Here is a 24782-nt window from a genome sequence, read left to right on the forward strand (position 1 = left end):
TCCAATGTGTCTGTAAGTGGAAAAAGTATGTGAACCGTTGATTTCAGTATCTGGTGTGACACCCTTGTGCAGCAATAACTGCAACTAAACCTTTAGTAATTCAGAATTCATTGTTCCATCAATGATGACAAGTCATCCTGGCCAAGATGCAGCAAAAAAAGACCCAAACCATGATACTACCAGATGGCATAAAGTGTTTATGCTAGAATGCAGTGCTTTCCTTCAACACTTCTCATTTAAACTAAAAAGTTATATTTTGGTGTTATCTCTCCACACAACATTGTTCCAATAGCTTTCTGGCTTGTCCAGATGATCTTTACCAAGCTACAGGCAGCAAAGTATTATTATTTTTTTTAGAGCAGTGGCTCAATCCTACCATTCAAATCATTATTGTTCAGTGTCCTCCTAATGGTGGGCTCATGAACATTAACATTAACTAATGTGAGAAAGGTTGTTAATTGCTTGGAGGTCTCCTTGGGTTCCTTTGTGACCTCACAGACTAACAATCTTTGCTCTTCGCATCATCCTTGTTGGTCAATGACTCCTGCTGAAGGTACTAATGGTCTTGAATTTCCTCCATTTGCACATAATCTGTGGGTTTGTGGAGTCCAAACTCTTTAGAGATTTCTGTAACCTTTTCTAGCCTGATGAGTACCAACAACTCTTCTTCTGAGGTTCTTGGAAATCTGTTTGCCCATTCACACCTCTCATCCCATTAACTAAAACACCTGACTAATTTTCCCTTTAAATTATCTTAAGGGTTTCAATACTTTTGCAACTCACAGATGTGATATTAGATCATTTTCTTCAATAAATATGTAAGTCTAATCTTTTGACTCATTTGTTTGATCTTTACATACATTTATGGTTTGTGTGAAAACCTGATGTAGGTTTAGGTCACATTTATTCAGAAATATACTCTTTTCAATTCTCTTTTTATTAGTTTTTATAATAAAATAAGAGACTGTTTACATTGTATCGATGTAGAAGAAATCAAGAACAATTATGACAAGTTGATATGCAACAGTACTCGTTCTATAACATAATGATGAACATGGAGTAATGAGTAGATGGGAAAGGGGAGTGATATTCAGAAATATACTTTCAACCACTACCTCTTTCTACCACTGTAATGTATCAGTTTTGGGAATGCCAATAATGGCAGATAATATTCAATGCACTTTTTTTTTTTTTGGGGAAGGAGGAAGTCATCATATCCAGCCATTTCACACTATTTCAACATATTGCTACAATGATCCACAGTGATGTTCAAAAACATGGATAATTTGTAACTTGAATTCGCACTGTACTTACAGTTTTGAGGTCTGAGACCTAGTCAATACTAAAGAATTAAATTTTATCTAATGGATGAGAGATTTGACATATTTAAGGCTTGGTTCTGCAGCAGAAGTTCTGGCAAAAAAGTACAAAATATGGCTGCATGCAGGGGTATTTTGTCTGGCAAAATGCTGTATTTATGCCATGCAAATTAGCACTCTTTCCAAAATGAAAAGAAAGCAGAGCCTCTGATGTCAACAAATCTAAGGTAGCTATCCTATAAGTCAATGCTCAACCTTTTAAACAGGTCTTCAATAATAGCTAAGCCAACCCCACCTGCAGATTGCTGTTTCACCTGCAGATTGCCCCCAGAGGAAGGCATCGCTGAAACGCGCGTCGGGGTACGTGGCTCTCCTGAGGTGGATATCCCTAATATAATGGCTATGCGATTATACAGTCCTGATCAAAAGTTTAAGACCACTTGAAAAATGGCAAAAAAATCACATTTTACATTGTTGGATCTTAACAAGGTTCCAAGTAGAGCTTCAACATGCAACAAGAAGAAATGAGAGTGAGACAAAACATTTTTTGAGCATTCAATTAATTGAAAATAACGATTAAACTGAAACAGGCCGTTTTTCAGCTGATCAAAATTTTAGGACCACATGCCTTTAAAAGGCCAAATCTGTGCAAAGATGTGTATTCATTGTCATTTTCTGTCAGGTAGTCACACGTTGTGATGGCAAAGGCAAAAAAAATCTCCCGTTTTGAACGGGGTCGGGTTGTTGAACTGCATAAGCAGAGTCTCTCACAGCGCGCCATCGCTGCTGAGGTGGGACGCAGTAAGACAGTCATTTGGAATTTCTTAAATGATCCTGAGGGTTATGGAACAAAAAAGTCAAGTGGAAGACCCCAAAAAATTTCATCAGCACTGAGCCGGAGGATCCAGTTGGCTGTCCGTCAAGACACTGGACGATCCTCAACCCAAATTAAGGCCCTTACTGGTGCTGACAGGAGCCCCATAACCATCAGACGACATCTGAGACTAAAGGGCTTAAAAAACAAAAAACGTCTTCAAAGACCTCGTCTCCTTGAACGCCACAGAACTGCTTGTTTGGGCTTTGCAAGAGAGCACCAAAGATGGGACATTCAAAAGGTGGAAGAAAGTTTTATTCTCTTATGAGAATTTTTTTTACCTTGATGGTCCTGATGGTTTCCAACGTTACTGGCATGACAAGCAGATCCCATCTGAGATGTTTTCTACGCGCCACAGTGGAGGGGGCGCCATAATGGTCTGGGGTGCTTTTTTCTTCAGTGGAACAATGGAGCTTCAGGAAGTGCATGGGTGTCAAACGGCCGCTGGCTATGTCCAGATGTTGCAGAGAGCATTCCTCATGACTGAGGGCCCTCATCTGTGTGGTAACGACTGGGTTTTTCAACAGGACAACGCTACAGTACACAATGCCCGCAGGACAAGGGACTTCTTCCAGGAGAATAACATCACTCTTTTGGCCCATCCTGCGTGTTCCCCTGATCTAAATCCAATTGAGAACCTTTGGGGATGGATGGCAAGGGAAGTTTACAAAAATGGACAACAGTTCCAGACAGTAGATGGCCTTCGTGTGGCCGTCTTCACCACTTGGAGAAATGTTCCCACTCACCTCATGGAAACGCTTGCATCAAGCATGCCGAAACGAATTTTTGAAGTGATAAACAATAACGGCAGAGCTACTCATTACCGAGTTCATGTTTGGAAGTTGGATTTCTGTTTTGGGGGGGGTTTAGTTTTTTTTTGGAGGTGTCGTGCTAAACTTTTGATCAGCTGAAAAACAGCCTGTTTCAGTTTATTCATTGTTTTCATTAAATTTAATGCTCAAAAAATGATTTGTCTCACTCCCATTTCTTCTTGTTGAATGTTGAGTCAGCTCTACTTGGAACCTTGTTAAGATCCAGCCATGCTAAATATGATTTTTTGCCATTTTTCAAGTGGTCTTGAAAAAAAACAGCATTTGGCTGAATATGAGCAGATAATATTGCCCGAAACACTTCAGAATTCATCCTGCTGCTTTTGTCAGCAGTCACATCATCAATAAATACAAGAGAACCTGTTCCATTGGCAGCCATACATGCCCACGACATGACACTACCACCACCATGCTTCACTGATGAGGTGGTATGCTTAGGATCATGAGCAGTTCCTTTCCTTCTCCATACTCTTCTCTTCCCATCACTCTGGTATAAGTTGATCTTGGTGTCATCTGTCCATAGGATGTTGATCCAGAACTGTGAAGGCTTTTTTAGATGTTGTTTGGCAAACTCTAATCTGGCCTTCCTGTTTTTGAGGCTCACCAATGGTTTACATCTTGTGGTGAACCCTCTGTATTCACTCTGGTGAAGTCTTCTCTTGATAGTTGACTTTGACACACATACACCTACCTCCTGGAGAGTGTTCTTGATCTGGCCAACTGTTGTGAAGGGTGTTTTCTTCACCAGGGAAATAATTCTTCCACCACAGTTGTTTTCCGTGATCTTCCGGGTCTTTTGGTGTTGCTGAGCTCACCGGTGCATGTTTTGGCCACGCCTAATGTTTTTGCTATCTCTCTGATGGGTTTGTTTTGTTTTATCAGCCTAATGATGGCTTGCTTCACTGATAGTGACAGCTCTTTGGATCTCAACTTGAGAGTTGACAGCAACAGATTGCAAATGCAAATAGCATACTTGAAATGAACTCTGGACCTTTTATCTGTTCATTGTAGTTGGGAAAATGAGGGAATAACACACACACCGGGCCATGGAACAGCTGAGAAGCCAATTGTCCCATTACTTTTGGTCCCTTAACAAGTGGGAGGCATATAAGCAAACTGTTGTAATTCCTACACCTTTCACCTGATTTGGATGTAAATACCCTCAAATTAAAGCTGACAGTCTGCAGTTAAAGCACATCCTGTTAGTTTCATTTCAAATCCACTGTGGTGGTGGTATAGAGCCAAAAAAATTTGAATTGTGTCGATGTCCCAATATTTATGGACCTGACTGTATATTAGTAAATCACAATTTAAAGCAGTGGCCAATCTTTATTAATTGTATTTTTTTTTATAAACAGAGGCTGGTAAAGTTTTTTGTGTATTCTGAAAGAATAACAGTGGGTCATGAGACAAGTAATGGGACAATTAGCTTCTCAGATGTTCCATGGCCAGGTGTGCGTTATTTCCTCATTATCCTAATTACAATGAGCAGATAAAAGGTCCAGAGTTCATTTCAAGTGTGCTATTTGCATTTAGAATCTGTTGCTGTCAACTCTTAAGATGAGATCCAAAGAGCTGTCACTATCAGTGAAGCAAGCCAACATTAGGCTGAATAATCAAAACAAACCCATCAGAGAGATAGCAAAAACATTAGGCATGGCCAAAACAACTGTTTGGAACATTCTTAAAAAGAAGGAACGCATCGGTGATCTCAGCAACACCAAAAGACCCGGAAGACCACAGAAAACAACTGTGGTGGATGACCGAAGAATTCTTTCCCTGGTGAAGAAAACACCCTTCACAACAGTTGACCAGATCAAGAACACTCTCCAGGAGATAGGTGTATGTGTGTCAAAGTCAACAATCAAGAGAAGACTTCACTAGAGTGAATACAGATGGTTCACCACAAGATGTAAATCTTTGGTAGCACGGTGGCTCAGTGGTTAGCACTGTTGCCTTGCAGCGCTGGGGTCCTAGGTTCGAATCCAACCAAAGGCAACATCTGCATGGAGTTTGTATGTTCTCCCTTTGTTTGCCTGGGTTTACTCCGGTTTCCTCCCAAACTCCAAAGACATACTGATTGTGAGCCCCATTGTGATTGTGAGCCCCATTGGGGACAGTTGTGGAATATAGTAGCGCTATATAAAATGCATAATAAATAAATAAATAAATAAAAATTGGTGAGCCTCAAAAACAGGAAGGTCAGATTAGAGTTTGCCAAACGACATCTAAAAAAGCCTTCACCGTTCTGGAACAACATCCTATGACAGATGAGACCAAGATCAACTTGTACCAGAGTGATGAGAAGAGTATGGAGAAGGAAAGGAACTGCATAAGCATACCACCTCATCAGCATGGTGGTGGTGGTGGTAGTGTCATGGCGTCGGCATGTATGACTGCCAATGGAACTGGTTCTCTTGCATTTATTGATAATGTGACTAACAAAAGCAACAGGATGAATTCTGAATTGTTTCGGGCAATATTATCTGCTCATATTCAGCCAAATCAGATGGACATTGGACAGCGCTTCACAGTGGACAATGACCCAAAGCATACTGCAAAAGCAACCAAAGAGTTTTTTAAGGGAAAGAAGTTGCATGTTATGCAATGGCCAAATCAATCACCTGACCTGAATCCGATTGAGCATGCATTTCACTTGCTGAAGACAAAACTGAAGGGAAAATGCCCCAAGAACAAGCAGGAACTGAAGACAGTTGCAGTAGAGGCCTGGCAGAGCATCACCAGAGATGAAACCCAGCGTTTGGTAATGTCTATGCGTTCCAGACTTCAGGCTGTAATTGACTGCAAAGGATTTGCAACCAAGTATTAAAAAGTGAAAGTTTGATTTATGATTATTATTCTATCCCATTACTTTTGGTCCCTTAACAAGTTGGAGGCACATATGCAAACTGTTGTAATTCCTACACCGTTCACCTGATTTGGATGTAACTACCCTCAAATGAAAGCTGACAGTCTGCAGTTAAAGCACATCTTGTTCGTTTCATTTCAAATCCATTGTGGTGGTGTATAGAGCCAAAAATGTTAGAATTGTGTCGATGTCCCAATATTTATGGACCTGACTATATATATATATATATATTTAGACTACTATGGTAGCCCTGTTACTGTGCTATGGGCGACTATCTGTGGATATGGAGATCTAGTTGATATTATGCACTTGCACTTTGCTGCGCTGCTGGTGACCACTTGTTGATATGGAGATTTAATTTATCATATGCACTTGCACTTTATACCCGTTGTGTGTGTGTGTGTTATATATATATATATATATATATATACACACACACACATATATATATCAACTGTGGACAGCATTGGGCCAGATGACTTATTTTTCATCTCTGTTCCCCTGTTTTCTTTTTCCACTACATGTACACGTTGTTATGCCTCCTCAGGTGTAGTCCATTTTTTATCTGATGTATCATGTTCTCTCTTTTATATATGTAACTTGTATTCAATAAAGATATTTATATTTTGATGATATCTCCGTTTAGTCTCAGTTCATTTTCAGTGTAGCTCATCTGTGCAGACCAGAGAGAAATGGCTTAACTGTGTGAGAGACTTTCACCAGGATTCGGGGGCTTAGCCATTACCCATGTTATGCCTCAAGCCCTGTTTAACCAACTAACTGTTTTGCCCGAGCTCAGCTCTGGCAGTGGGAAAAGTACTTAACTGTTTTGCCAGAGCTGAGCTCATGCAGAAGTGGAAGGGGCGGGGGAAGGGGGGGGGGGGGCTCGTTTAGATGCTGATATCTCCTGAATGACAGCAGCTAGAAGCATGCAATTGGTCTTGTTTTCATGCGTTAGATATCAAGTCGGGAATAATTCCAAGGTAAATCTTGCTTTTACTTTCACTTTCAGCTGTATTCACTGCATCCCGATTTATAACAGTGACATCTTCCCATGTACTGAAGATATTGCTGTAATTCTGGTATTGTCTGAAAGCTTGGAGTGCCAGATTTCAAACAATACAAACATATCTCTAGCTAACCAAACCAGAGATATGAGCAGCTGCCCCCCTCCCCGTCAGTCTGCAGGAAAATGAGGGAGCAGTTGCAGAGCTGACAGCCTGCAGGAGGAAAGTAAGAATAGTAAAAAAAAATATATAGAAATGTGGAATTATCATTGTACTGACCCACATAATAAGGTTATGTTATATTCACCACACAGTAAATGCCGTAAATACTGTATTTTTTGCCCCATAAGACGCATTTACCCCCCAAAAGTGGGGGGGAAATGCCCCTGCGTCTTATGAGGCAAATACTAATGAGTGCTTCCATTATGGAAGAGTTCATTAGTACCGGAGGACCAGGAAGCGGTGAAGGCTATGTACTTACCTCTTCCTGGTCCTTGGCTGTTGACTGTGCAATGCTGGGGGCTGGTGAGAGGCAATGGCGGCTGATATAAGGCTGCTGGGGGCTGATGAGAGGTGCTGGGGGCCTATAAAAGGTTGCTGGGGGCTGTTGAGAGGCATATAGGGGCTGATAAGAGGCATGGGGGATGATATGAGGCATATGAGGGCTGATATGAGGCATGGGGCTCTTATCTGAGGTCTGATTGGGGGTCATCCACATAGGGGTTTTAGCTGAGGTCTTATTAACATTGAGGGTCTTAATGGGAATGTCAACTGAAGTCTGATTACCTTGGGGATCTGATTGTTGCTCTGACCAGAGGTCTAATGAAATTTTTTTTCTTATTGTCCTTCTCTAAAACCTAGGTGGGTCTTATGGGCAGGTGCGTCCTATAAGGCGAAAGATACGGTAAATTCCACAAAATAATGGAAAATTTCCCCCTAAAAATAAATAATAAAAGTTATTTAATATACTTTATATACCCCAAAATGGTTTCTAAAAAAACCTACAACTAATCCTGCAAAATAAAAATTTGAAGAGAAAATTAAAAAGTTATAACTGCTGGAACATAAAGGGGGAAATTATTGGTCCTTACATCCACTCCTTTTATTACTCCTGACATGCCTTTTTTTAAAAGCTACATGCATTCCCAACGTACTAACAATTCTGGAACATCTATTCTTATGGCTCTATGTTGTATCATTCCTTTATTATTTGCACTAGAAGTTATGAATGAATTGCTATTAGCCTTCAGTTATGGTACAGAAGGGAGGTAACCAGTTGGAGGGGGTGTACCTTCAAAGTCTGAAAATGGCAGCACTGATTGGATAGATTCTAGTCTGTGCAGGTACACACCCCCAACTGGTTACCTCCCATCTGTACCTTTACTGAAGGCTAATAGCAATGTATTCATAACTTCTAGTAGAAATAATAAAGGAATGGCATAGCATAGAGACATAAGAAAATGTTCCAGAATTGCTATTACATGGGGAATGCATGAAGCTATGTAAAAAGCTATCATCTGTCCTGCAATGAAGATCCTGGCGGTGCTGCATGAAAGCGCTCCTCAGCCAGATTCACAAAAGAGCTTATACCTGTGGCGGCGAGGAGTGGCCGTGCAGGCGTCTGGCTGAGGCAGTGCCGGTGAGCGGTGGGCCCGCATGCCAGGTGGCGGAAGAAGGAGCTGGTCATGTGACCAAAGAGGAGGAGAGGAGGAGCGACGGAGCAGACGTTCCAGGACTGAGCAGGGCAGTGATTCCTCTTCCTGCCCTGCCCTGGAAGTTTCGCAGCCAGGAGGATTTTGTCATCAGGAGGTGCCTGTCCGGTCATCTGGAAGAAAAAAGAGGCCAAGGATCACTTATTCTCCTTCCAGTAACTCTGGATTAGGTGGGCGCCAGCAGTCTCCTCCCAGGTCGGCGGTCTTGCAGCATGGTTCTGAGGAGATAGCTAGGCAGCCTACTGAAGATTCGGCGGAGCAGAGCTTTGGTGAGGATATGGCTCAGCAGTTACCTCTGCCTGATTGTTTTGCTTTTAATAATGACCAGAAAGGTTCCTTTTCACAGGGTTTAGCCAGTGTCTTTTCTGACCTGGCTCAAGGTGATGCTCCTAGTACAGGGGGAGCGGTTCCGTCGGCGTCCCTCATCGGTTGCTGTTACAGCTTCTGGTGGGGGTGGGCCAGTTTTGGCTAGAGGTCGGTGTGACTGAATCTTGTTTGAAAGATGTGATGTCTTGTGAGGTTTCTCCTCTGGGATTTCATCTGCCCAATTCTGTTAAAGAAAGGATTTGGCGGAGGGAGTACATTGACATTTGGTCGTTGCTCCCTTCGTCCAAAGAAGTGTTTAAGTCAGAGAAAAGGGTGGATGAAAGAAAAAGGACAGCCCCAAAATAATTTAACAATAGGCTGCAAGCCTTTTGGATTTACGCTTCTATTTTGGAGTCTAAGTATCCTCATTTATGTTCTGGTTTGCTTCAGTATGTTGACACCATCCTTGAGGCTTACCATAATTTCGGTGTTTTCTCTTGGTTTCAATATGATGAAACATTTCTGCAAAAATTAGCGGTTCATCCTGGTTTAAATTGGGGTAGTAAATATGTGGTTTGTGGCTGAGTTTAATGCTTCCTCAGAGATCTGGAGGAGTGAGTATTGAAGCAGCAGGCTAGTCCTACACAGAATGTTTTAAGGAAGGGACTTTGTTTTGCCTTTAAAGAGTCAGCGTGCAAGTGGTTAAATTTGTGTAAATACAAGCACGAGGGTTCGGTTTGTTTGGGTCCGCACCCTATGTTTTGCTGCTTTAAAAGTGTTTCCGGCCCCAGCAGTCCGTTACCAGTCATCATTTTTTTTAAAAGCACCGACTCCGGTGAGGTTGGAAAACATGGTTCCATGGCTAGGCATTTACCCAAATCAGGAGAAGGCGGAACTAATTCTTAAAGGATTTAGTAATGTTTTTTTCGTCCCTCAATTTAAAGGCCCAGGGTGTGTTTGGATGGAGAATCTAAATTCAGTTAATTTAAATGTTGAAGTGGTAAAGGAAAAAATTGAGAAAGGTATCAGGTAGGGTGGCTGGTTCTTTTACTCCATTCACTCCATTCCAAGATTTTCGTTTATCCCCTTTGGGCCTAGTTCCTTAGAAAGCGACTAATGAATTTAGGCTGATTCATCATTTATCCTTTGCAGAGAAGCAATCGCTTAATGATGAATTAGATAGAGAGTTATGTTTGGTCTCGTATAGTTCTTTTGATGAGGCTGTCCGTTTGCTAAGCACCTTTGGTCAGGGTTGTTTTTTGGCTAAAGCAGATATAAATTCGGCCTTTCGGCCAGTCTGCCTGGAAGGTTTCAATTCATTAGGTTTTTCAATTTGAAGGAATGTATTACTTTGATAAATGTTTGCCAATGGGTTTTTCGTTATCCTGTTCTTATTTTGAGCCTTTTTCGTTGTTTGTTCATTGGTTTACTATGTATTCGGTTAATGTTGGGGGTTTGTTACATTATTTGGATAATTTTTTTGTTTGTAGGCTTCCCCCCTAGTTCTGATGTTTGTTTATTGTTGTTGAATCGGTTTTATAGAGTTTGTAAGTTTTTTGGTATACCTTTAGTGGAGGAAAAAAGTTTTTTCCTTGTTGTAAAATTGAATTTTTAGGTATAATAATTGATACTGTAGCTATGGAGTTCAGGCTTCCAATGGATAAGGTTAATAAGTTGTTGGAGCTCATCAGAAAGATGTTATTGGTTAAGAAAACTACATTGAGGGAATTGCAGAGCTTATTATGCCTGTTTGTTTTTGCTTCAAAAGTAATTACTATTGGAAGGGTATTTCCTAAAAGACTTTACATGGCAACTAAAGGTCTTAAGTCTCCGTTTTCTCACATCAGATTATCTAAATCGTTGAAAGACGATTTAAGGTTTTGGGAGGAATTTCAGATTAATTTTAATGAAGCTAGCATGTGGCAGCGTGAATTTGTCGATTCTGAGGCATTAGGCCTAGTCACTGACGCATCAGGTTCATGGGGTTATGGATCATATTTTCTGGGCCGGTGGTCTGCGGAACCATGGCATGAGTCTTGGAAAGTGGATAGCGTTTTGAAGAACTTAGTGTTACTTGAGTTATTCCCATTAGTCGTGTCTTTAGAAAAATGGGGGCAGGAGCTTGCTGATAAGAGAGTTTTGGTTTATACAGACAATAAAGGTGTCTTATTTGCAGTGAATTGTTTGTCATCTAATAATGAGATGGTAGTAAAGTTACTACGTTTTTTGGTTTGTTGATGTTTAAGAATATATGGCTTAAAGCTACTTATATTAATAGTACAGGGTGGGCCATTTATATGGATACACCTTAATAAAATGGGAATGGTTGGTGATATTAACTTCCTGTTTGTGGCACATTAATATATGTGAGGGGGGAAACTTTTCAAGATGGGTGGTGACCATGGCAGCCATTTTGAAGTCGAACATTTTGAATCCAACTTTTGTTTTTTCAATAGGAAGAGGGTCATGTGACACATCAAACTTATTGGGAATTTCACACGAAAAACAATGGTTGGTTTTAACGTAACTTTATTCTTTCATGAGTTATTTACAAGTTTCTGACCTCTTATAAAATGTGTTCAATGTGCTGCCCATTGTGTTGGATTGTCAATGCAACCCTCTTCTCCCACTCTTCACACAATGATAGCAACACCGCAGGAGAAATGCTAGCACAGGCTTCCAGTATCCGTAGTTTCAGGTGCTGCACATCTCGTATCTTCACAGCATAGACAATTGCCTTCAGATGACCCCAAAGATAAAAGTCTAAGGGGGTCAGATCGGGAGACCTTGGGGGCCATTCAACTGGCCCACGACGACCAATCCACTTTCCAGGAAACTGTTCATCTAGGAATGCTCGGACCTGACACCCATAATGTGGTGGTGCACCATCTTGCTGGAAAAACTCAGGGAACGTGCCAGCTTCAGTGCATAAAGAGGGAAACACATCATCATGTAGCAATTTCGCATATCCAGTGGCCTTGAGGTTTCCATTGATGAAGAATGGCCCCACTATCTTTGTACCCCATATACCACACCATACCATCAATTTTTTTGTTCCAACAGTCTTGGAGGGATCTATCCAATGTGGGTTAGTGGCAGACCAATAGCGGTGGTTTTGTTTGTTAACTTCACCATTCACATAAAAGTTTGCCTCATCACTGAACAAAATCTTCTGCGTAAACTGAGGGTCCTGTTCCAATTTTTGTTTTGCCCATTCTGCAAATTCAGTGCGTCGATCTGGGTCATCCTCATTGAGATGCTGCAGTAGCTGGAGTTTGTAAGGGTGCCATTTGTGAGTAGCTAATATCAGCCGAAGGGATGTTCGACTAATGCCACTCTCCAGTGACATGCGGCGAGTGCTACACTGTGGGCTCTTGCTGAATGAAGCTAGGACAGCCACTGATGTTTCTTCATTAGAGACAGATTTCATGCGTCCACATTTTGGCAAATCCAAAACTGAACCAGTTTCACGAAACTTAGCAAGCAGTTTGCTAACTGTAGCATGGGAGATGGGTGGTTGAAATCTGCTGCAATGACCCGGTTACTGCATTCACCAGACATCAACACAATTTCTATCCGATCCTCACGTGTTAACCTCGGCGACATGTCAATGGCTGTAAACAAAGAGAAACTTGTAAATAACTCATGAAAGAATAAAGTTACGTTAAAACCAAGCACACCATTGTTTTTCTTGTGAAATTCCCAATAAGTTTGATGTGTCACATGACCCTCTTCCTATTGAAAAAACAAAAGTTGGATTCAAAATGGCCGCCATGGTCACCACCCATCTTGAAAAGTTTCCCCCCTCACATATACTAATGTCTCACAAACAGGAAGTTAATATCACCAACCATTCCCATTTTATTAAGGTGTATCCATATAAATGGTCCACCCTGTAGATCGAATTCAATAGCAGATTCTCTTTCTCGCGCACAGTGGGAGAAGTTCTACACTTTGGTTCCAAATGCGGAGAAGGAAGGCATTCCGTGTCCACCTTACATGTGGAGTCTAATTTGGCATTGATTTGTGAGCAGATCTGGAATACTTTGGCTCCTAATACACGGAATGGGTATGCGTTATCTTGAAATAAATGGTCGTTATTTTGTAAAGCTAATAGAACTAATGTTTTTGAAGGTGATGTTAGTTGTATCATGGATTTTATTTGTAGTTTGATTAGGGCAGGTTTGGGGTGTTCAGCCGTTCAGAAAATATTGGCAGCGGTGTCTTTCTTTTTCAAGTTAGCAGGTCTTCCTCCTGTCAATAGCTCATTTGCGGTCAAGCAATTTATTAAAAGGTTTCAAGAGAGGTAGTGTTCTTCCTGACGTCCCAAGGCCTATTACAATTGATTTATTATTTAGATTGATTTCTGCTTTGCATCATTGTTCAGCTTCGGTTTAGGAGTTTAATTTGCTAAGGTCTGCATTTGAATTAGCATTTTTTGGCGCTTTGAGGGTTAGCGAGCTAGTGGCCCCTAATGTCCGTGCAGTTTCTTCTTTGTTGATGTCTGATTGTAATGACCGACGTCACGCACAGGGAGGAAAACAGGGAAAGCCCTGCCCAAGGGAGAGGGAAAGGTGGTGACCCCTAACTCACCTTGCGGCTGGCACCTGACTGCCCTGACGTCCCTAGACGGGTTCCTCACCCGTGCGGCGATCACGTGCCTAAACCCTGGCTTTCCCTAATATGAGCCCTGGATAGTGAACAGGCCGGTGGGATCGCTAGTCCACACCACTATCACTAAGAGGGAAACACCAGGGAGAGGACAGACAAAACATACAAACACATACACCCAGGTGGGCGACCACAATAAACCAAAAAGGTCCAACAGGGATCTGGAGGGTAGCGTACTGGACCAACTACCAGCGAACGCAGCAACACAGCTCCAGAAGGTCAGAATAGATGTCCAGGCAGGAAGCTCTATCTCTGGCAACCAGAGAAGTGTGAGAGAGAAATATAAGGAGGTCTGGGAGTGCTGGACAAGGAACAGCTGAGGAGAAGGAGCTACGGATCCCTGAGTGAGCCAAAAAGGTTTGCTAAGCAAACCCAGAAAGCTACCATAAGGAAAACAGCCCTATCTTAAATAGAGCGTGCAGCCAACCGCTGCGACTTCCGGACCCCGGGTATAACGGAGTCAGGCGTGGTCCTCGACACCCTCGTGACAGTACCCCCCTCTCTACGAGGGGCCTCCGGACACTTAGGACCAGGTCTCTCAGGATGAGAGGCATGAAAAACCCGAACTAACCTGTCGGCGTTTACCTCAGACGCAGGAACCCACATTCTTTCCTCGGGACCGTAACCTCTCCAATGCACCAGATATTGAAGAGAGCGGCGGACCCGACGAGAATGAACAATTTTGGATATCTGAAATTCTAGGTTACCATCCACGACAACAGGAGGGGGTGGCAGCGGTGATGGTTCTAGAGGTGGAACATATTTTTTGAGTAACGACTTATGAAAAACATTATGAATTTTAAAAGTCTGAGGTAACTCCAGGCGAAAAGCCACGGGGTTGATGATGGCTACAATTTTGTAAGGGCCAATAAACCTAGGACCCAGTTTCCAAGAGGGAACTTTCAATTTAATATTCCTAGTAGACAACCACACATAGTCATTCACTCCTAGGTCCGGACCTGGCGACCGTCTCTTATCAGCCATGCATTTGTATTTACCTCCCATATTTTTCAAGTTAGCTTGCACCTTCTGCCATACTGATGAAAGAGATGACGAAAACCGTTCCTCTTCGGGAACCCCAGAAGACCCCCCCCTCTTTGAAAGTACAGAATTGGGGATGAAAACCATATGCACCAAGAAATGGTGACTTGCCAGTGGATTCCTGACGACGATTATTTATGGCAAACTCAGCTAACGGTAAATATGATGACCACAACTCTTTGTTTTCAGACACAAAACATCTTAGATATGTCTCAAGGTTTTGGTTGGTACGCTCAGTCTGTCCATTCGACTGAGGATGGAAAGCAGAGGAAAAGGACAAGTGTACCCCCAAACGGGAACAAAAAGCTTTCCAAAATTTAGAAATAAACTGGGTACCCCGATCCGAAACAACATCGGAGGGGACCCCGTGAAGCTTCACGATTTCACTGACGAATACCTGAGCAAGAGTCTTAGCATTAGGTAGTGCGGGTAACGCAATGAAGTGTACCATTTTGCTAAACCTGTCCACTACTACCAAAATAACTGTTTTACCCGCAGACAAAGGTAAGTCAGTGATAAAATCCATTGACAGATGTGTCCACGGTCTATTGGGAATGACGAGTGGTAATAGAGACCCTGCAGGACATGTATGTGAAACTTTTGCGCGCGCACAGGTAGAACAAGAAGACACAAAATCCAATACATCCTGATGCAACCTTGGCCACCAAAAACGACGAGACAATAGTTCCAGGGTTGCTTTACTACCCGGGTGCCCAGCAATTGCCGAATTATGATGTTCCTTTAATAATTCGAAACGTAAGTTCAACGGTACAAACAATTTCTCTGAGGGGCAAGAGACCGGGGCGTCCCCCTGGGCCTCTAACACCTTCCCCTCCAAAACAGAGTATACCGCAGAAACAACCACTCCTCTTTGAAGAATGGATACCGGATCACTCACATTACCCCCTCCAGGGAAACAACGAGATAGTGCATCAGCCTTGGTGTTCTTTGCCCCAGGACGATAGGTAATCACAAAGTTAAACCTGGTAAAAAATAGCGACCACCTAGCCTGTCTAGGGGTGAGACGCTTAGCTGATTCGAGGTACAGAAGATTTTTGTGGTCCGTAATCACAGTGACGGGGTGGACTGCCCCCTCTAAGAAATGACGCCACTCCTCAAACGCAAGTTTAATAGCTAATAGTTCCCTATTGCCAATATCGTAGTTCTTTTCTGCTGCAGATAGTTTTTTAGAAAAGAAAGCACAAGGACGCCATTTGCCAGGAGACGGACCCTGAGACAGCACCGCCCCCACTCCCACCTCTGACGCATCGACTTCAACAATAAAAGGCTGAGAGACATCAGGTTGGACCAGTACAGGTGCTGAGGTAAACCTCTCTTTTAGAGAGGAAAAAGCAACTTTAGCGGCGTCAGACCATTTAGAAAAATCAGTCCCCTTTCTAGTCATGTCAGTAAGCGGTTTTACAATAAGTGAATAATTTTTAATGAATTTCCTATAGAAATTCGCGAAGCCCAAGAACCGTTGTAGTGCTTTGAGGTTCTCAGGAAGATCCCAATCTAAAATTGCCTGGACCTTCCTAGGATCCATACGGAAACCTGACGCAGATAAAAAATAACCCAGGAATTGTATCTCCTGAACGGCGAAGACACATTTTTCAATTTTAGCATATAATTCATTCGTCCGTAGGACCTGCAGTACTTGTCTGACATGCACCTCATGTGTTTTCAGATCAGACGAATAAATTAAAATATCATCTAGGTATATTACCACAAACCTGCCGATTAGATGACTAAAAATGTCATTAACGAAATGTTGAAAGACGGCAGGAGCATTGGTCAGACCGAAAGGCATAACTAGATTTTCATAATGCCCCTCAGGGGTGTTAAACGCTGTCTTCCACTCATCCCCCTCCTTAATACGAATCAGATTGTAGGCACCCCTAAGATCAAGTTTGGAGGACCACCTAGCACCCGCAATCTGATTAAACAGGTCAGGAATGAGAGGAAGAGGGTATGGGTCTCGGATGGTTATCTGATTTAATTCGCGAAAATCTAAGCAAGGACGCAGGCCCCCATCTTTCTTTTTAACGAAGAAAAACCCTGCAGCCACGGGTGAAGAAGAGGGTCTGATGTGTCCCTTAGCCAAGCTCTCGGAGATATAATCTTTCATGGCTTGTCTCTCTGGACCCGAAAGATTATATAACCTGGTCTTGGGTAATTTTGCGCCGGGAATAAGGTTAACCGGGCAATCATAAGGACGATGAGGTGGTAACTTCTGACAAACCTTTTCAGAAAAAACATCCTCAAAGTCCGAAATAAATGTAGGTAGGGTAGTTATGGAGGCGACTAAGCAATTGCTATTTAAGCAATTTTCTCTGCACTGCTCACTCCACTCCAATATCTCCCTGGCCTGCCAATCCACCACTGGATTGTGCGCTACCAACCAGGGAAGACCCAGCACTACCGGAGTGGGAAGCCCCTCCAGAACATAACCTGAAAGCATCTCGTTATGGTGGTCCCCTACCCGAAGGTGTAAATTATGAACAATGTGCGTGAGGTTTCTCTGAGACAGGGGAGCAGAATCAATAGCGAATATGGGAATGGGTCTCTGTAAAGTACAGAGAGACAAACCCAAAGTGCGGGCAAAATGGGCATCTATCAAATTTACCCCTGCTCCACTGTCTAGAAAGAAAGAAATAGTCTCCGTCTTATCACCAAAAATAATAACCGCTGGCAACACAAATTACGATGTACGTATGGAGGAAACGTATACCCCCCGGCTGACATCCTCCACACAGCCTGGGGTTAGTAGTTTTTCCGACGGTCTTTTGTTTCTGAGGAAAGAAGGACAGACATTAATGAAATGACCCCTCTCCCCACAAAAAAAACAAACCCCACGCCTACGGCGAGCCTCAGGAGGACGGACCTGACGAGTAGTTCCTCCTAGCTGCATAGGCTCGTCTAAGTCCGTACAGACTAACTGCTGCTTGGGAGGGGTTACCAATTACTCCGATTTTTTCAACCTGACCCTAAGGCGTCTATCTATTCGGATAGAAAGGGACATAACCGCATCAAGGGAAAAGGGGGTCTCATATAATGCAAGCGCATCCTTAACCCTTTCGGATAACCCAGAGCAGAACTGACTCCTGAGAGCCGGGTCGTTCCATTGGGTATCCGTAGCCCACCTACGGAATTCAGAGCAATACTCCTCTACCGGCCGCTCTCCTTGTAAGAGTCTCCGTAATCTTGATTCAGCCAGGGCGACTCGGTCAGGGTCATCATATATGAGACCCAAGGCCCCGAAAAACTCATCCACTGACCGAAGAGCCTGGGAATCAGTAGGTAAAGAGAACGCCCAGGACTGCGGATCCCCCTGCAGCAGGGAAATAACAACCCCCACCCGCTGATCTTCATTACCAGAGGAGTAAGGGCGCAGTTTAAAATATAACTTACAGGCCTCACGGAATGTCAAAAACTTGTCCCTTCCCCCAGAAAATCTGTCAGGGAGAGGGACCTTGGGTTCCGCAACAACCTGGTTACCAGTAGCAACCGCTGGGCTTGCAGTCAGTTGTAATTGCTGCTGTTGCTGGAGGACCGACGCCTTCAATCCTACCACCTCCAAAGACAGGCCATGAAATTGTTTGGACAGAGCAGCAATTTGATCCATACTGGATTCTAAGTAGGTAAAAAATTATTATTTTTTTTTTTTTTTTTTTACCTACTCAAAATAAGGGCCAGAGATAATGTAATGACCGACGTCACGCACAGGGAGGAAAACAGGGAAAGCCCTGCCCAAGGGAGAGGGAAAGGTGGTGACCCCTAACTCACCTTGCGGCTGGCACCTGACTGCCCTGACGTCCCTAGACGGGTTCCTCACCCGTGCGGCGATCACGTGCCTAAACCCTGGCTTTCCCTAATATGAGCCCTGGATAGTGAACAGGCCGGTGGGATCGCTAGTCCACACCACTATCACTAAGAGGGAAACACCAGGGAGAGGACAGACAAAACATACAAACACATACACCCAGGTGGGCGACCACAATAAACCAAAAAGGTCCAACAGGGATCTGGAGGGTAGCGTACTGGACCAACTACCAGCGAACGCAGCAACACAGCTCCAGAAGGTCAGAATAGATGTCCAGGCAGGAAGCTCTATCTCTGGCAACCAGAGAAGTGTGAGAGAGAAATATAAGGAGGTCTGGGAGTGCTGGACAAGGAACAGCTGAGGAGAAGGAGCTACGGATCCCTGAGTGAGCCAAAAGGGTTTGCTAAGCAAACCCAGAAAGCTACCATAAGGAAAACAGCCCTATCTTAAATAGAGCGTGCAGCCAACCGCTGCGACTTCCTGACCCCGGGTATAACGGAGTCAGGCGTGGTCCTCGACACCCTCGTGACACTGATATTCAGTTATTGTCTTCAGTTGTTTTGATTACGGTTAGAAAGTCTAAGATGGATCAGTTAGGGAAGGGTTCGGTCATTTCACTGAGTCAGCTCTTCGGTTCAGTGATTTGTCCAGTATTAGCAGAAAGGGAATTCCTAGAAGTCAGGCCCCCTGGAGGTGGCTCCTTTCTAATCCATGTCGATGGCTCTTCACTTTCTAAATTTCAGTTGAATGCGATTTTTAAACGTTGTTTGTCTTTTCTGGGTTTAGAGTCTGAGCCTTATTCATCTCATTCTTTTCATATTGGTGCCGCCACGGAGGCGGATTGAATGTGTTTGGATAAGGCTCTGATTAAAAAAATTGGAAGGTGGGAATTTGATAGATATAAGCTCTATATTAGACCAAATTTGGTGTTGCTATAATTTAACTCTTTCAGATTCTGAGCAGATCTATGTTTGGATCTACGGTCATTACTTTGTTTTCTGGGCCGAGAAGAGGGCTTCAGTTCGTAACTATGCTCAACAATTGTTTTTTGATATTCCTTCTCTATCAGTTTATTGGTTAGGATTTAGGGCAGGGATGGCCAACCTGAGGCTCTCCAGTTATGGCAAAACTACAACTCCCAGCATGCCAAGACTACCTACAGCTATCACCCTACAGCAGGGCCAACTCCTGGCTTCTGTGAATGGGTGGTCATTTCGACACCTTGAATTAGATGGTTTGGTTATGGGGCTTTATCGGGATGATTTGGTTCATCTCTCTGACATTGTTTTAGATATTTTTAATATTGTGTTACATTCAATCATTAGGGGGGTGCGGTTTTGTTGGGGGGCCAAGCTTGGCTGATGCAGCACTTGGCTGTTGGGGGTTAGTCGTCCAGCCTTCTGGGTGGACAGAGGATTGATAAGTAATGGACTTTTATTAATATATTTGGAATTTTAAGGGTTAATGATTTATGAATTTTGGTCATATTTATTGGTTACTTCCCAAATTTAGGAAAGACTGTGGCCATTTTTATCCACAATTGGTAGTATGTCTTTATTTATAATATTTATTAATGTTAAGTTGTTGAATATGACACCATGTGATCTTAGGGAGACCAACTATAAAAAAACACAATGGAGCCTCATTTAAGAGTCTCAACACAGCAATCCAAAGTGCAAAGTGCAAAGTGCAAAGCTACCAGGGAATCAGTAATATGCAAAATAACCGTGGAGCCCCAGTTATGGGTCTTCAACAAAGTGAAGGCCAGATATCTCTCCAGGGAAGGAAAACCAAGCAAAGGGGAGTCCCCATTACAGAGATCACCAGATCCACCATATTAAGTGGCACCTAGGTCAAGATCCTGCTATTGTACAAGCCTTAAGGATGTGACTAGGAAGACCTAAGCCAGTTATCCATACACAGACAGCCGTTTCGGGATGTTGCCCCTCATCAGTGTGGAGTAGGATTCCGTGATCAGTGCAAGTGGACAGAGTTCAGCAGTAGAAAAGTGGTGAGCCTGAGAAACCTTGGAAGTTGTAGTCTTCTCCTCTTATACTCCCTCTCTGAATTGTCCTCTGATATCCCATAACAACGGCCGGGATATGCTGGGAGTTTTAGTCCTCTCCTCTTATACCTCCTCACAGAAATATCCTCTGATATCCCATAATACCTGCCTGAACATGCTAGGAGTTGTAGTCCTCTCCTCATTTACCCCTGGCTGAAATGTCTTCAGATATCCTATAAAGACCTGGACATGCTGAGATTTGTAGTTCCCTCTTCTACCTCATCCCTGTAATGTCCTCTGACATCACATAACAGCCTGGACATGCTGGGGGTAGTAGTCCTCTCCTCTTGTACCCCCTTCCCTGTTATGTCCTCGGTTATCACTTTATATCAGCCTCAACATGCTGGGAGCTGTAGTTCTCTCCTCTTTTACCCCCTCCCTTCTGATATCCCATAATATCAGTGTTCGGTGTCGGTACCTGAATCAGTGTCTGTCCGTTACAGAACATACCTTCTCACTCGAAGCAGGAAATCCTGTGATCGTCAGGATAAATATACAGCGTTTATCCTAACTGGAGTATATTGAAACAATGCCGTCATGAAGGGGTTAATAACATCTACAGTAAGGCACACTGACTGACTAAAGGGTTAACCCTTTGGAACACTGCCACTACCATTAGTCATAGACACCACTGACATCACAAAACGTGTCATAAGAGAAAAACTCTGACATACTTTATGGCCTGAGGACCTTGAGCTTGACTGCCGCCGCCCACCACATCTTGACAAAATTTGGAGGTTCTAGCAGGAATCCCATCATCCCACGGGAGAAAAGGGACATCTGCCTAGCCAACCAGATCAGCCCGGCTGCTGCACCCCCCTTTCCCCTACTATTTATGTGGCAGCCACATAGTAGCATTACCTTCTAAGCCCAAGGGAATTTGTGTTCTTTGGTTTCAGGGGTGTATGCATAATTTTCTCAGGGAAAAGGTTAAAGTGGTATTCCCATCTGGGACATATATGGTATGTATCATAAATATCCGATATGAGCAGGTTCCACCTCTGGGACCCGCTCATATCTCCAGAACAGGGATCCTAAATAAACTGAGAGCACATTGCGCATGTCCAGCATCCTTTCCATTCATTGCTATGGGAGTTCCAAAAATAGCAAGCTAGCAAAGCTGTTTTCAGAAGTCCCATAGCAGCGAATGGAGAACAAGCAGCACAAGCGTGGCCACCTCTCCATTCATCACTATGGGACTCCTGAAAATAGCCAAACCAGTGCTCAGCTATTTTTAAAAGTTCCATAGCAGTAAATGAAGGGTGGCAAACCGTGCGTGATTTGCTGTCGGTACACTTTGGGGGCAAAATGTTCCAGATGGGAATACCCCTAAAATGAAATCATCATGAAATAACCAAGTAAGCAGGGCGGTGCTAGGACTCAGAGCAGTGTTAGAAGTCCCAGCACAGTTGCGCCAAATGAGAACATTGGCTGGTAACGTCGAGGGTCAACAACTGTTCAGGTGAAAACGCTGTGGGGCGAATGGATCAATCTTCTACCCCAGTATTATGGTGTCAAACTTGGAAAATGTAGCCCCATGTCCCATTTTGTGCCTAAATTTGAACACATCCTGGCCTAAACATATAAATGTGTATTATATATCCAATATTAGGTGATTAAATACAATAGATAACAATCTAGATGCACATTCCCTCTTGAGGAATGAGTTCTCAGTTATTAAATCTATCTTTTCCTAAAGCAACCAGAGAGCAGCTTTTATTTTCCAGAGCAGTAAAAGAAATGAAAGCTGAGCTCTGATTGGTTGCCAAGTACAACAAGCACAGTCCTTGGTAAATGAAGCCTAAGATGTACGTTGGATTAGATTTTTTGCATATCTGTTTCATCATAGTACAGCAGTAACCCCTCAACTCTCAGTCCCAGTGCCCTCATTGTATATACAAAAGAAGAGAGGGCATCTCATGAGAATGGTGCCACTGGTGTAAATACATCAAACATACTTGCATAACTAGCTGACTGTAGATACAGTCCTTAACATGCTTAACAGTCCTAAACTCTAAGGTCCAGATGGAATATACCCTAGAGCACGGGTGTCAAACACAAGGCCCGCGGGCCGAATCCGGCCCGCCAGACCTCGTCATGTGGCCCGCGCAGCGAGCGAGCTGGCGGCGGCGGCTGGGCACAGGGAGATGAGCGCTTCCATTGTGGAAGCGCTCATCTCCAGTCATCTGTATCGCCGTCCTCAGGACAGCGATACAGATGACTGCCTGTGCTGCGGTAGGGGAGGGAGAGGCGTGTCCCTTTCCCTTCCTCTGATAGGCTGCCGGCCTAGTGCCTGCAGCCTATCAGAGGCCGGAGCAAGCGGCGCGATGACGTCATCGCGCTGCCTGAGCCATACAGCGTGGGACACAGGCCAGAAGAGGCCTGCATCGCATCACTGACATGGAGGTAAGTATGTGTTTATTTTTTTTATTATGTACAATACTTTTACTGGCGGAGGCTGTTATTACTGGCAAAGGGGGGGCTGTTTGTTATTACTGGCAAAGGGGGGGCTGTTATTACTGGCAAAGGGGGGGCTGTTATTACTGGCACAGAGGGGCTGTTATTACTGACACAGAGGGGCTCTTATTACTGGGGGCTGTTATTACTGGCACAGAGGGGCTCTTACTACTGGGGGCTGTTATTACTGGCACAGAGGGGCTCTTATTACTGGGGACTGTTATTACTGACACAGAGGGGCTCTTATTACGGGGGGCTGTTATTACTGGCACAGAGGGGCTCTTATTACTGGGGGCTGTTATTACTGGCGGGGGCTGTTATTACTGGCACAGAGGGGCTGTTATTACTGGCACAGAGGGGCTGTTATTACTGACACAGAGGGGCTGTTATTACTGACACAGAGGGGCTGTTATTACTGGCACAGAGGGGCTCTTATTACTGGGGGCTGTTATTACTGGCACAGAGGGGCTCTTATTAGTGGCGGGGGCTGTTATTACTGGCGGGGGCTGTTATTACTGACACAGAGGGGCTCTTATTACTGGGGGCTGTTATTACTGGCATAGAGGGGCTCTTATTACTGGCGGGGGCTGTTATTACTGACACAGAGGGGCTCTTATTACTGGGGGCTGTTATTACTGGCACAGAGGGGCTCTTATTACTGGGGGATGTTATTACTGACACAGAGGGGCTCTTATTACTGGGGGCTGTTATTACTGGCACAGAGGGGCTCTTATTACTGGGGGCTGTTATTACAGGCACAAAGGGGCTCTTATTACTGAGGGCTGTTATTACTGGCACAGAGGGGCTGTTATTACTGGCACAGAGGGGCTGTTATTACTGGGGGCTGTTATTACTGGCACAGAGGGGCTCTTATTACTGGGGCTGTTATTACTGACACAGAGGGGCTCTTATTACTGGGGGCTGTTAATACTGGCACAGAGGGGCTCTTATTACTGGGGGCTGTTATTACAGGCACAGAGGGGCTCTTATTACTGGGGGCTGTTATTACTGGCACAGAGGGGCTCTTATTACTGGGGGCTGTTATTACTGGCACAGAGGGGCTGTTATTACTGGGGGCTGTTATCACTGGCACAGAGGGGCTCTTATTACTGGGGGCTGTTATTACTGGCACAGAGGGGCTCTTATTACTGGGGGCTGTTATTACTGGGGGCTGCTATTACTGGCATAGGGGGCTATTATTACTGGCACTGGGGGGGGGCATTATGGTGGGCTTTATTACTCCCCCATGGTATGACCCCCTAGTAGCAGCACCAGCCTCTCCCTGCTCTGCTATCCCTTTGCCCCTTCTCCAAATACTTATTATGAAATCTTTCTCATTAGGATAAAACACCTCATCAGCTCCACCAAGCCCCCGGCCAAAGTGTGGAAGTGGCGTCCGAGATCCCCAAGGACCAAGCCAAGTAACTGTAAGTTTTCCGGCCCTTTGAGGGTGACCAAACTGCTGATGCGGCCCCCGATGAATTTGGGTTTGACACCCCTGCCCTAGAGTTTTAAAAAGAGCTTACTTTAAGTTATTCCTTTAATGATAGATTCTTTAATGACAGGAATTGTACCAAGGGACTGGCGCAAGGCGAATGTGGTGCCCATTATTAAAAAGGGTGCTAGGTCTTTACCGGGTAATTATACACCGGTAAGCTTAACATCCATTGTGGGAAAAATGTTTGAGGGCCTTCTACGGGACTACAAACAGGATTACATAACTGTAAATAATATAAGTGATAGCCAACATTGTTTTACTAAGAACAGAAGCTGTCAAACTAACCTGATATGTTTTTATGAAGTAGTAA

This window comes from Bufo bufo, chromosome 6 (genome assembly GCF_905171765.1).
Source record: "Bufo bufo chromosome 6, aBufBuf1.1, whole genome shotgun sequence".
In the NCBI taxonomy this organism is placed as follows: Eukaryota; Metazoa; Chordata; class Amphibia; order Anura; family Bufonidae; genus Bufo; species Bufo bufo.